Genomic DNA, 15,252 nt, shown 5'->3' with positions numbered 1-15,252 from the left:
TAATATCAATAATAATTTTTATTTTTATTATTTAATTATTTATAAATTAACTTAACTTGAATTTGATTAAAAGTAACTCGTTATTTATTAAGTTAATATCAATTAAAATAAGTTAAGTTAACAATTAAGTTAATAGAAAATTAAATTTAAAAAAGTTAAGTTAAAAGTTAAAATTAACTTAACTTTTAACATTATAATGCGTTTATGCCCAGGCTTGCACCAGACACCTTTCTAGTTGGATGTGTTCTATATTTTCCTCTGAAACAGGTCTATACTTTTTTTTTTGGAGAAACATTAAATTTATAAAAAAATATTATTATCGCGTAGATATATACATATTGGACATAGATATAGTATATTACTATTGTAATTTGTCTAAGATTTATGTCATTAAAATATATGAGAGATATTATTCCTATTTGCCTACATGTGCGCTAAATAGCATTCTAATAATTTCAAGAATTTAAGCAATTATAGAAGTATATATTTATTTTAAACAAAAATAAAATGAATTATTGCATATGATTTATGAACGAAATACTAATATAGGTTTCATTGAAGCTTAAAACGTGGGTAATAATAATATAATAATTAAACATATGGTTTTCATTGGCATCGTACATGACGCAAACTACTAGTATAATATCCAAAATCGCTTTCGTATAATGTAGGTGCGTTTATGATTTTCAAAACAGTCATAAAATGTAATTTTAGTTTAACATTTTGATATATTTTATGTAAGCTATGTATTTTTTGTTCTGTTTGTACTCTGGATTAATGACTTTATTATTTTTTCTAATCTGCTAGATTAGTTACCTATAATCTTATCTTTAACTTATATGATTATATTTTTTACACGTGGTATAAACAATTTCAAAACGAATAGCACAGTATAAACTTTTGGCAAATTAAGACAAATATGAGGATATTGTGGCCAAGGACAATAAGCGTCCTAGTAGGACGACTGTGTTATAAATTGCAATATTAACAAGGATAATGCCCATAATACGTAGGTGCATATTGTGTAATTTAATATGGCATATCGGTACATCATGTGCCCACGGATCGAGAATGACTGACTCTTAAAAAAAAAAACAATTTCGGTCATGTTATACGTCCGGTGAAGAGCCAATGTTTTACATTTTAGTATTTTACTGCCTTTATTTCAGTATAAATATTTTATATGATCGGTACCTAATCACTGTAGAACTCAATGAAATTATATTAGCTGTTATATTATTTTATGTGTATATATAAATTGTAAAATAATAAATTGTGACCAATGTAATAAAAATGTAAAATTGTATTTTATGTTTTTTATTATAATATCAATATAGAACTGCAGTCTTTCATTTTCATCGATTTTCATTATTTTAATTTTCTTTGTTACTTGTTTAGTGCACTGAAATAAAATAAAAATAATTGTTGCCATAAATAACACTATCTTTTTAGCGTACTCATAAAATATTATACACAGTTAATATTTTAATTTTTAATAATAAAAAAATACTTTTTTTTTATCTATTTTAATATAGAAATACGTGTGTATACCTACATTAATTAAATTTTTTTTGCAGGTCTTTGACCCTCTGATGACAATTATTTGAGTGAGTATTGCAAAATATAAATTATACATTGTCTATGATAACATATTTTATACGTTTGAGTGTGCATATAAAATTGTCTGATACTTATAATACTATATATACTTATAAATACTAATATTAATTCATTTCTGCATTAACATATACATTATATAATATTATGACGTAAAATAAATGTTTCGTCTGTGATGTGAACCAATTTATCTCAAAATTATAATTTATATTTACTCTTAAGATTGTTGTAAATCATGATAAGTAGGTATGAATTTAAATCTTGTCGATTTTCCGACTTTTCATGTGAAATTACAATAGCTTGAGAAGATTGTATTTTCATAAATAAAACTGGATGATATTATTGCTTAGCACGTGTTATACGATGAATCCCAATACGTGTATATTATATACTGTATTTATTTGAATTGCGTGACTTTCGTCGTTTAATAAATCAGTTTTCACGTGCAACTGTGCAAGCGGTTTCATGTTACGGTTCAAAATAAATCGTATACTTTATGCAACTGAAAATTAGTGAGATATACGCAAAATATATATTATACAAAAATGAGACGTCGCGAGACCGCCTGGCAGATATGAAACATCGAAATTATTTTGTATAGAAAATATGCTTGAAAACTGAAAGGATTGAACATTAAAAGAATTAATAATCAAAAACAAAATATTCAGATTTTTTTCGGCGCATTAGATGTATTGCGCTTTGCGGCTTTACGCCAACAGCCGGCATGACCCGTTGCATTAGATGTTTCACATAAAAAAAAAAATAATGTGTAAGTATCCGTTGTTCACGAACATAAGCAAACGAGGAAAGATTATTTTATTAATTTCGAGATTTAACGATTTGATGCACAAGGATAAAATATGAAAATAAGTACCTCATCAAGACTTAAAAATATATGACCGACAAAAGGTTTTCGGGTCTGATGAAAAATACCAGGATATGTACATTGTTCGGATATTGAAGATTTATCGATTCCGTCAAAACATCCGGGTTTAAAAACGGTATTTATCGGACTCCATTGATTCTGCTGGCTACTGTTCATGCTAAATAGCTTTCGGTACAAATGTACAATATTGTATTATTCATGTCTACACATTTAGTACTAGCCAACAGATTTAAACGGCATTCAAATTAAATTGTAATCAATATACTATTTATGAATAATTATTATGCATTTATTTATAAATGATAAACATACGCCTAATTGTATCATACCTATTTACAGCACTGCACCTATACTAGCAGAACTAGCTACTATCCATTTTTAATTTTTTTTATGTACCTATTCGATTACAATATTGAGATTTCATTAATGAAATTAATGTAATTATATTATTATTTATTTAATTAATTTAAATTTATTTTTGACTTCATCTAGATTCTAGATATTAGTGCATGTATAAATTCATTAGTATCTAATATGAAATGTATTAAATAAACAATACTTTAAAGTTTAATGTTCAAAGTATTTTATGTAAACTATAATATGCAAGTAGCCTATATATTATTATTTTAACATAGCTATATTATTGAGCTAGATTTTTTTTTCTCTGACCGATACCGTGTAATCATTTTTTGTTTTTTAATTTAAATTTTTATATTTTATTTTATTTGTGTTATAAATGAACTAACATAAATAATTACTTCAGTAAAATATTGAAGTCTAAAACGTATGACTGGTGACTACCATTTTGATAAATGCATGACATTTGACTCATTTGAATCAAAAAATAAACAGTAGCCGGCGGTGTTTGAAAATATACCTCTGTGTAATTATAATAACAGAAATAATCAATATGTAGCTATGCTCAGTGGCAGATTTTCAAAATTTTTCTGGTGAGGGGGTCCTAAAAAATAATTTGTACCTATTTCAAATGTATTATTTTTATTTTTATAAAATTAATTGAATAATTATATATGAATATATCACTATATCAGTGTCTGGTGTCTGGGGTTCAAACCCCTGGACCCCCTCCGTAAATTCGCCACTGGCTATGCTACTATAATGGTTTCCGTACCTTTCTAATCATTCATATTCAAATTGATACCAGATATTTTAACAGCTCACGTCCAAATTAGTTCTCATTAGAATTTTGCAAATACATCGTAAATTTCACACTGGTCGTATAAGAAAAAGACGTAATGAAACGAGATAGTTTTGTTATGATTTCGGTAATTTAATAGTTTTTTCCATATTTTACGAGCAGGTATATAAATAATGAACATTGTAAAATTTATTGGTATTGAAATTTTAATGAAAATGTTTAACTGCAACTATACTAAATGTATATACTATACAGTCAATATAATCTGTCAGTATAAAATACGAAGGCAAATAGTATACCTACTTTTAAAATGTAGGAACTAATTTGGGTACTCCTTCGTAACAACCCAAGAACCAATTCGGACGTTTCGAGTCCAATATTTGAAATTCCTGATACAATTTTATCTTGACTATCCTGTGACAATGGTATATAACAGGGAAATCGCCTCGCTCTCCGACGTTCAAATCAATTTTTTTTCGCCCGATTCGTCTCACCTTTTCTGCGACTTTATTGTATTAGCGGAAATCGGATTTTATCTTTGCGTGGGCGTTGTAGTTTCTCGCGATTCGTCTATTCGTATATTAACGCCGTGAGGTGCTATACAGGAGTACTTACAGGATTTTTGATTCCGCTACTAACTGCTTTAAAATATATTACAAATCCGCCCCCGTCGTACATAACTCATGTTGACACGCGGGTGCATAATGTTTTCAACGCATCAGAAAACGAGTAGGTAACAACTAAGCCGTTCGGACACGAATGTAGTACATAATGTCTCCATAGAAATGTACCCACCTTAAACTTTTAAGACACCCTGCTAGTACTCACCTTACATTATCAGACACCACACTCAGTAGGTTATAGACCTTCAAAACATACTGACATAATGTTGTATTTAATATATTATATATCATTATAATAACACGGTAAGACACGTTCGTGCACGCTAAATAATGCATTAATTATGTAAGTGTTACCTACATACGTAAACGTAATAAAATACAGTAAATCATTAATACTATCGTGATCGTTATGTACGATAACTTACTATAACACAATTATTAACACAAGAAATATTGCATCCGGTCCGTGTTTGTCGTGTTGGGTGTTTTGCATTATGCTGTTTGAAGATTACTAAATGGTAGAGTTTAGTTAACTATACAGCTAGTCTTTAAATCATCTTAGATGGATCTCTAGTGTTTCTTTCAAAAACAAAATATTATTGAGATTATTTCAAAAGCTTTTTTTATGGATTGTTATTTATCAATGATTGGATAACTATATATCAACAAAGAACGAATTTTTTGAAAATTTTACTTGATTATAAAAATAGCTATACCGATTCCATATACCTATATTATATAATATACATTATGGTTATTGAAACTAAAGTCTTCATAGTCGTTACTAATTTTTCTTCTAGTTGTCTAATAAATTATTGATTTCCTGACTGAACACCAAACGTTTTTAGATATGTTTAAAACTTAAATGTACATATAATACACTATCCTTATCAGTGATTTGAATAAACTACGACACTTTTCGCTTACAGTTATATGCATTACTTATCTTATTTTTTTACACATCACTCAGTAGCAGTGTAACTTTGTTACATAATAAGTAACAATGTAAGAAAACAAAGTAAGCTTCCGGGAAGAAATTCCTTTCTCACATGGCACTAAAATAAAATCTACATTTAAATTCGATACACTCTATTGACATGGGTATTATACTTAACTAAAAACTTATTGAATATATTTTGTCGCCAAATAATATAATATATAAGATTCTATCAATTTCAATGAAAAAACAAAATAAGATAAAACTAAATTAGATTACCTACTAAATCATTATTATTTAAATATGCAATTATATTAACAAATATTAAAAATTGAATTTTAGCTTTAAAAAATATCAATATAGTATTAAACATGTTATGTTTGATTGTTAAACATTGATGTTACATTTTTTTTGATAATAATACCTTTTAATATATGTTTTTTAAACACAACTGTATTTTATGTCATAAATTTTGTTTTTACTTTTGCAAAAAATGTGACTTTTTAAATGCATTCGATCAAAATGTACGATATTCTCATTTACATAAATTTGATTATTATGTTACATTTTGGTGAGTCAATTTCGCACATTGCAGGTCTATAATAATTTCAAAAAAAAAAAAAAAAACAAATTTAACTACAAATAATAATAATATAATTTCTGTTGATTTGATCAAACGATATAGTTTATTTTGAAATATTTAAAAAAATATATACATTTAATTAATGTGCTATATATAATATATATTTTCTTCCCGTTATAATATTTATAGGTACTTACTATATTGTATAATAAAACAATGTTCATTACTCCACTAGATTCCCTTTAAAAATGACATCGTCGGTTACGTTCTCGTTACGGTGCATCCTCTTAAAATTTCTCTAAAATAGTAAATTATAAATTTAGTTTTACTGAACAATTTGTATAACTCATGTCTAATTAATTTCTTCAGTGGTTCATTCCGTGAAGCATACGTTATTTATAATTTAATGTTACCTAGGTTTCATACTCATTAGAATGAAAAAAAAATTTAAAAAAATTATAGATTAGTATAATATTAATTACTATAAGTTATACTTTTGTTTACTCTTCGATGATAATAATAAAAAAAAAATGTTAATTTTTGACGCAGCAATTGCTAAAGAACAATTTCTACAGCGATCTAACGCTTTGACCTTAGTATGACGATTTTTGAAATTTATTCAGTGCACTATTTTAGATGGCGTAATAATATAAATACTTACCTTATGTGGTCTGATACATAAATGGGGGGAGGGGGGGGAAGCGCAAAAGACGAATGTGACATTGTATAATATCGTATTACGATCAAATCACGAGTGCATGTAATCGAAATTATTTCTTAGATGTTTTTTCCATGATAAAAATTCTTTTGATATTGCATGCAAAAATCAGCAAGAAATATGAGTAGTTTTATGGGATATGGTTTAATGTTTATATGGGGTTATTTATGTGTTAGTAGATATCCAATTCATATGAATTATTTAATTTATTGTGTAATTTTTGATGTTTTTTCTGTTGACACCACTTTTTTTTATATCTCACAAACCCTTGACCTTTATCATATATTCACCGTCCCTCAAAACTTATTCGATATAAGTTCATTCATGTGACAACACTTCAAATAAGTTGTAAATGATGTCGATAAAAACAGAACATATTACAATAATGACGAGAAATAAAATTATTTTTAGATCTTGTTGAGTTAACATCTGAAAAAGTTTATTTCATATTTTTATATCATACGATGTCGAAAACCTTATGCCATGCCGTACCTATAAAAATATGACTACATGAAATGTATTTCTTTTTCATTTCTAACGCTACTACAACACAAGAGTTATTGGGTTTTTAATGTTATAATTGTCAATTTAATTTGCTCTATGAAGATGAATGTTATGTCTTCTTATATTTCTCTTGAAATATGTGGATGTGTTTATTATGTATCATAAAAAATGTATACGTTGTGGCAATTAAATAATTAAATTATTATGTATTAATAATAATGTTCATAAATCATAATATAGTGTTTGATTGAAATTGACAGTTTTTAATATTATAACGGGCCCAAACAAAAAAATATAAATGTTAATAGATGCATTATATCACTAAAACATATTTTTTTAAATTAGGCAATTTATTTTTTAGATTAGGTGTTACTCCCTTCACTAAAGCATAACACGTCTACTTATTTTAACACAACTTTTAATTATTATTTGCCCTATAAGAAATATAGGTTTAAAAAATAATATTTTATAATACCTAATAAAAGGCCCGGGGTGCCACAATAATATTATTCTATATATATAATTTGTACATTTATGTATTAAAGTATATTTCACAAATATTAATCTACATATTCAAACTTTAATATATTTATTACCACGGCTTATTTTATAGGTATAGGCATGGTAAAGTAGCTAATTTTATAGGGTGGTTAGAGGCCCCCTTTCATGTATCTCTTTCTCTGTTAATATTGATGTACATAATTGGTGAATAAACGATATAGGGCTGGGTGGCAGTATTGTGATAAACAGTTCCCACCCGTCTCTATGTTTTGAACCGAGGGGGGATGGCGTAGGTATGGTATTTATTAGTATTCAATGATTACTAGTGTACCTAATTAAAATATTTACTTATTAAGTATTTTTTTTAAATTAATTAATTTAAAATGATAATTATTATCATAGTCACTTAAATTATTTTAAAAAATTGTAAAACATCTATAATTTTAAATCTACAAACTTTATTCCCGAGTTCAAATTATAACTTCTATATCAGATAATACTAGAATAAGTATATTGTTGATGATTATTTTTGCAAAGAAATAAATATTTTATTGAGGCTTAATGCTAATAATAAAAGTAAAAAATATGTTTTAAAAGTGTTTTCACAGTTTTTTGAAAAATATTGTATTTGTCAACGTATCAACTACCTACCAATCTATAACTATTAATGGCTGGATTTATTATATCCGTATCTATACCCGATACGTTATTTGAGTCTATAGTGACTTTATAAGTATTTATGTTATATTTGAATGTGTCGAAAGTGATTCAAAATTAATCGAAAGGGTTTTAATCGTAACTCTCGTGAGAAATTCTTCTTTAATATTATGTGTAACTGTTGTGTGAAAGGAAAAAAGATTTAATGAGTTGCTGGCGGAGTGTAAATCAAAGACTGGAAAACAACTTTAGCGACTGTTTTACGAGTGGTGTTTTCGGAGTTAACTCTATATACGTAAAACGTACATTGGGTGTACTCACATTAATTGTTTGCTAACAACACATAACACTATTTAAATTTCGAAAGCAACCTATATTTACACGACCAAGCGTGTTTTAGTCAAGTATTGTGGTTTACGGCTCGGACAATAATGTGCTGTAACTTCCCGACCGAATAGGATCACAACATTTTTTAGTGACTTACACGAACGCGTATATTGGAATAAAAAATCTATAAAAATGTTGTAAAATTGATTGTGCACCATTAATATTGTTTTGTTGATCTCAAAAGTTTTTCCCGAGACTCGTGGGTAAGATGTAGTACGAAAAAATATTACAAGACTTCTGCATGATAACCCTATAATATAGTTTTTTCTGTTACATTACACTACTATAATATTTTTTACATAATATTTAGAGTATTATAATACTATTGGTGAGTACCTATATTATATTTTTATTTCACCGCAAACACAAAGCTGATATGAGTATAAAACTATAATATGACGTAGTATGAAGACATTTTTTCGATTATTATTTTTTCATTTAGTTTTCTTCCCGAGAATATATAAAACGTCCAAGATCCCCCGATGAGCAAATGCCGGTGATGGACAAATTCCCCTACACTTCAGTGGACTAGTGGAGCTATCCGTTTAGCCGTCAAAACAACCTTTTGTTGACAGTTTATCTCGACTTATTGTGTTCGATAACGTCTATGCTTTTTGCACTGCAGCTACGTAAATCCACTATAAGGTCTGCTCGGGTGTCACTCATCATCATAATATATTACGAGAAATCGTATATTTTCACGTAAACGAATATGGAGTTTTTGTTGGTTCTGATAATGCTTAGCTTTCGTTTGGTGGTAAAAGAGGTAGGGAAATATTTCCCGTTCCCGAGGCGTGTAATTTAATTGAATGTACCTATCTGCAAAATTGTAACAACAATTGTTGATAATATATGTATAATAATATATTAATATATAATAATATCTCCACTGTTCCGCTCTGTGTTTAAATATACATTAACGAATGCAATTTTAGTTTATGATATAATATTATACATTATACCGTATTTTACACGCACAATAATATTGTGTAGGCTTCCGTTATTCATGTGCCTAATATTAATACATATGAACCTATTGTTATTAGAATTTCGTGCAATATTGGAACAATCACTACTCAATAATTATGCATTCGTTTTCAATGAGTATTTAGCGGTACAATTTAATTAAGGAATCCTATTGTTAATCCTGTTAACGGAATCGACGTGTAAATACACTGATTTACTGATTCATACTGCAAAAAATTCAAACCACAATCGTACATACGTTTTTTTTTTAAACTGAGTGAATAATCATCAATATTCAATATCCGTTCTGTTACCTATATTCTATATCACATTTACATGTCGCAATTACTATACCTAATGTAATAAATTTTCACGATAATTTAGTGGTAATTATGATATGTTGCAGGGTGGAATTAATTAATAATCTTTGAAAACAGTAATATATAAAATGTACTAGGTAGTATGCAGTATTTATAATGTACTATATATACCTATAATTATACTGTATGTTAAAACAATTTTTTTTCTTACAAAATAACTTAAATTAGTTTAATAATATTATCTGGAAGCTATAGAGTTTTATACCAAAAAAATACCACAAAATAAAATTTTAAGAAATATGATGAATATAAAAAAATATATTTTTTAAATAGCCATAATATTTATAAATAAGTATACTATTATAGTAATAACATAAAATATAATAATATATTAATTAATATATAGTGTTATACTTTAGAAGCGCGTTTTAATCGTTTAACGCTGCTCGATTCGATATGTACCCTTCAGAATTTGTATGTTAATGAATCATATGAACATATCAAACAAAATTGTTACGATATTTGGTCAAAAAAGCTTCAGATTAATCCTCGAAAAGGAAATACCACTCTTGAGAATATCATTTTTCTGTCGTGGCTGCAACTTTCTCAGATATCCTGATGAACACCGTACTACAAATACTAATTGCAAATTGCTCTCAATATTACATTTAGACTTGACGTGTAAAACTTAAAAGTACACACACACACACACACACACACACACACACACACATTACCGTAATTGTAAGTACCGGGACAATATTGTATTATTTCGGTCAATTATTTTACACACTAAGAAAAATACTTTAGTGGAATAAGAGAATCGTTCCTAGAGGTTCACTATTTGATAACAAAAATAACGAAGATGCCGTGATATTTGCAGAAGAACAATTTAAAATATAAATCACTTGAATCTCTCGGATTGCTATAGGAATCTGAAAAATACAATATGAAAACATAATTTGATTTATTGCTATTATTATTATTGTTTTTGTTTTTTTTTTTGATGGGGGGCTATGAAGTTATGACTATATATTTGTTGACCATCGATTTGTGACTTATTCGTCTTTAATTTGACCAATTAAATTCTATTTCAGTATTCATATATTATCAAAGAAAGATTAATATTATGTTGTATACTCTTTGTTGAGCAATATCATTTTTATACCTTGTAATCATTTAATTTTTTGTGTAAGTCATTCGGTACATGTGTTAAGAAATAAAATGGTCAAATAGTACTTGTAACTTTAATTAATACTGTATATAACTGATAGAAGTGCATTTTTAAATTAAACAACAGTTTTATTTTTGGAAATATTACAGATCACTGAGAACATTACAACAATATCGATTATTGTTTATTTATTAAGTATTATATGTATACCTACCTTAAATACAAGACTCACGTATTTTTTAGCGGTAAGACTTACAAAAATAAAAAATAAATAAAAATAAATAAGCACATGCAAGTTAAGCGAAACACATACATAACTATGGTCATTGGACAAAAACATTCGTTCCGTGTCATTGAGACTTTTAGATTCTATTATATTCTATTATAATATATAAAATACCTTATATTCTTATTTTATCCATCCTTCTTTCTCATATTTTGTTGCCATAGTGACCATTCGTATTATTGCTTATTTTATACAGATATTTTGAACATAAAACAACACTAGAGGTATTTTTCTTAAATAAATTGTTTTCAATTGATATTATACGTACCTACATAATAAATTACCTATGTCTGCTCACATTTGTATTATACTATTATATATTATAGTGTAGCTATGTATCACCTGTTGATTAAATGTATGAAGTTGTACAGCAACATAAAACGGGAAATAGTGATAATGATTAAAGATTTTTATTTATGGTCTTTATTTTTTAAAACGATATTGCAAGACGTATGATTGGTACTCATGACACATAGTCCACAATTTTATTTTAGCCATGCATATAGCTTTATTATATATCTACGTACCTACCTTAATAAAATTATAACGATTTGTTATTAAATTAACATATACGAGTTTATGGGATAAATAGTTTATATTGTAGGGGAATGAAATTTGAAAATTTAATTTTACCTATATCAGGAGTAGTGTAGTTAAAGTTGGAGATAAGACATGAATTTATTGTAGGGTTCCAAGAATATAAGACGAGGACAGTGCAGTCATAACATAAACAAAACTAAAGTTTAATTTGAGAATATTATAGATTATGATAAACAAAGAACTTAAAATGTCCATAGAGTAGGTATTTTCTAACTCGCTATAAAATATAAAACAATGGTTACTAAAATTAATAGTTAGTTCATATAGGGTACCTTTAAAAATCTTACACGTCCACTTATAGAGTTAATAGTAAAAAAAAAAAAATCATGCACATATTTGTTAACATGATGTATTCGCTGTTCCATGCAATCATAATTTCAATTTTTTCCATAATTAGTGTAAAGGATGATATCAATGAACCAATAATGTGCCGTAAATTGATACATGCAAGGATTTAGATTTCAATTACTACCATTAAATTACTTCATATCAAATAAGATATTTAACTGTAAGCTTTTTGTTATACTTACTTGAGTAAGTTACGCCCTTATTCCTTACTGTAATTAGTATAATACTTATAATACGTCATTATTATTATAACATCAACGATCGAATTACAACTGAAAAATAATAATGAATATAAAACACATACAAAATATATAAATCACGTTATTATTTTAATGTCAGTATCGGAAGTCTCAATATGAAGATTATAAATGAGCATAATAATATGATTAAAAGTAATAATGACTAAGAAAGACCTCGATATGCGCGCGTGTACATCTTATACAATGTGTATCCGAGTATTTGTTTCAACATGGCTCCAGTGTACTTTGTTCATTTAGCGGTTCTCATTCAATAATAATTTATTAGAATAATCATTCTTGTAAACTATATTCTACTTGATATTCTAGTCCACCAATGATACCCGTATGAGAAATTCTTCACGTATAGTCGTAATCATCCGTTTCGTCGTATGATGCGTATTTGGCCATTGATAGTTTATGCATAGATCATCGTTACTTCAGTCTCTATATCCACGTGTGTTAAAATAAAATAACATATGATTGTTTGCACTGTTATACGTCATTCAAGTTGCACTAGGCATCTAACCCTTCAAAAAAATCATTGTTCACGATTAAGATCCAATAAGAAGGAAGACGCTTCTGTGCAGGTTATGAAAAAAAATATGTGGTGTATTATTTTTTTTTTAAGTAACCGGAATAATATATCAATCAGGGTTTCCGGTAAGTCATTACGTTACTGTAGATGATTGATGTTGTGAATTTTAATAGCTTACTTAAATATATTGTTCGACACGATTTTATTACATCTACTGTTCTGTTGGTTGGTAAAAATAGAATAGTTATACTTAATAGAACAAAAATACAGGATATTATGAGTATAAGAGATATTTTTAATACCTAATTTTAGATTCTGAACGGAGCTAGTGGTTTTACAATGGTGTTTATTTTTTTTTTTTTTATATACAAAATGTCTATCAGAAGGAGTGCTTTGATTTCAACATATAGTACCTTATCTTTTAGAAAATTAGATCAAGATGGTACTTTAAAGAGGTCATTTTTCGATTTTATCAATAGTTATTTAATGCCACGAGGAAAACCACCAAAAAATTACGAAAAACCGCTAAAAATGGAATTTTAATTTCTAACGCTTTATTTATCACCATAGAAACGAATAATCTATGTAATAATCTAAGTATGTAAAAATGGAGACAAAAATATATAACAATTCATCAATCGAGAACGGCTGGTCCGATTTGGCTCAAATTGTTTTTAAGATGTTCGTAACTGCCAGGAGAAGGTTTTTACGAAATAAAATTTTAGGAAAATCCACCGGAAAGGTAGGAAATCTCTAATCTTTATGTCAAAAATACAACAGTGGCGCAACAGTGCATTATATTATATTGGTTAATCGGGCATGTTTGTTGATTTCATCTATCTATATATACTATTATTTAAAATGGTAAGGGTTTGATTGGACCGCGCTAACCGAGAAAACCACTGAACCGATTTGGCTGAAATTTTTTTACTGTTATACTTGACAGTCTGCTGGAGGTCATAGTACCAATTTTGTTTAGAAAAATCCACTAGAAAAGTATGAAATATGGATGTCAAAAATACAACAGTGTCGCAATCTGTCTAGAAAAAAAATAAACTAAATAATAAAAAAGAAAAATAAAGTTTATTGTTGCAGATTAAAATAATAATAGTATATTATAATATATTGGTTGCTATTGGTTAATCGGGCATGTTTGTTGATTTGAGTTATTATTTTTCGTGAATTATGTGTAGGTACGCCCATTACGAGCATAATTTGTGCTTACTTTTTGATTATTCTTATGAGTTAAATTTCGGGTAAGTACAACTTACTTTAGTTTTAGTACAACTTTTGTTAGTAAAAAATGAGTATAAAGTTCTTGAAAAATTAAAAAACTAAGCTAATCGAATCCTGTATACGTAAAAGAACAAGCCTTTCGTGATTACACTATTAATTTTTTTCACAAAGTGTTCCAAATACCTTCCTGAGTGTCACAACATCACCCGATATTTAATTTTTTTGGAGGGGAGGGAGAAGGGAATCTATATATATTATATACCTAAAATAAGTACCACTGAGTCAGAGATCGCTGTATCTCAAAAACTACTCAGCATACGAACTTGAAATTTGGAATAGTGGTTCTTCTATATTTTTACCATGGAATAAGAAAGAATTTTAAAGAGGTGCTCAAACAGGGACATTGAGGATCATATTAGAAATTGTATTTTTATTTATTGATAGTTGCCATTGGTTACAGTTAATAGTAGAAATTTGTGTTGATATATCATCAGTTGCCATTGGTTATTATTGGGCAGATCAGGTACAAGCTTGCATCAAATCGAATTATTGAACATTGCCTACCAGGGTGGCCGAGTTGCACTTACTGAAGTAAGCCAAAATAATACTTGAACAATCATATTTTTTTTAAGATTTGCGATTTTTTACGGGTAATGAAGTTCATGGGTTCTGCTATAAAAATATATAAGATTAATACCACTAGAAACATTTCAACAGGTTTTTAATGACCGTTTTTATATTTACTTGCCGATCACATTAAACGAATTAATTTCAATAAAAAAATTATACATATCATCGTTCAAATGCAAAATAAACAACCAGTCACGGGCGAAGCTGTGATGGGTCAGCTAGTATAATATAAAAATGAATAGCAGAATGTGTTGCTAAGCGCAATAATTCTACTGTACGTGTGTTGTGACTGAACTCCTCCTAATTGTTTAGACCGATTTGAATGAATTTTTTTGTATGCGTTTGC

At 27.7% G+C, this 15,252-nt stretch overlaps 1 protein-coding gene across 4 annotated transcripts in view; it reads left to right on the top strand.

Moving 5' to 3' along the window:
• The window catches only part of LOC100160451 (adenylate cyclase type 5), a 151,317-nt gene that overhangs the window by 17,290 nt on the left and 118,775 nt on the right, over positions 1-15,252 (top strand). For all 4 annotated transcript variants that reach the window (XM_029487591.1, XM_029487590.1, XM_029487592.1 and 1 more), the window contains exon 2: positions 1,578-1,607. The gene's annotated coding sequence lies outside the window, so the exon portion shown is untranslated. The remainder of the gene's footprint in view (positions 1-1,577; positions 1,608-15,252) is intronic.

The sequence above is a fragment of the Acyrthosiphon pisum genome, chromosome A1 (genome assembly GCF_005508785.2).
Source record: "Acyrthosiphon pisum isolate AL4f chromosome A1, pea_aphid_22Mar2018_4r6ur, whole genome shotgun sequence".
Lineage (NCBI taxonomy): Eukaryota > Metazoa > Arthropoda > Insecta > Hemiptera > Aphididae > Acyrthosiphon > Acyrthosiphon pisum.
This window is presented reverse-complemented; position numbering and strand designations above follow the sequence as displayed.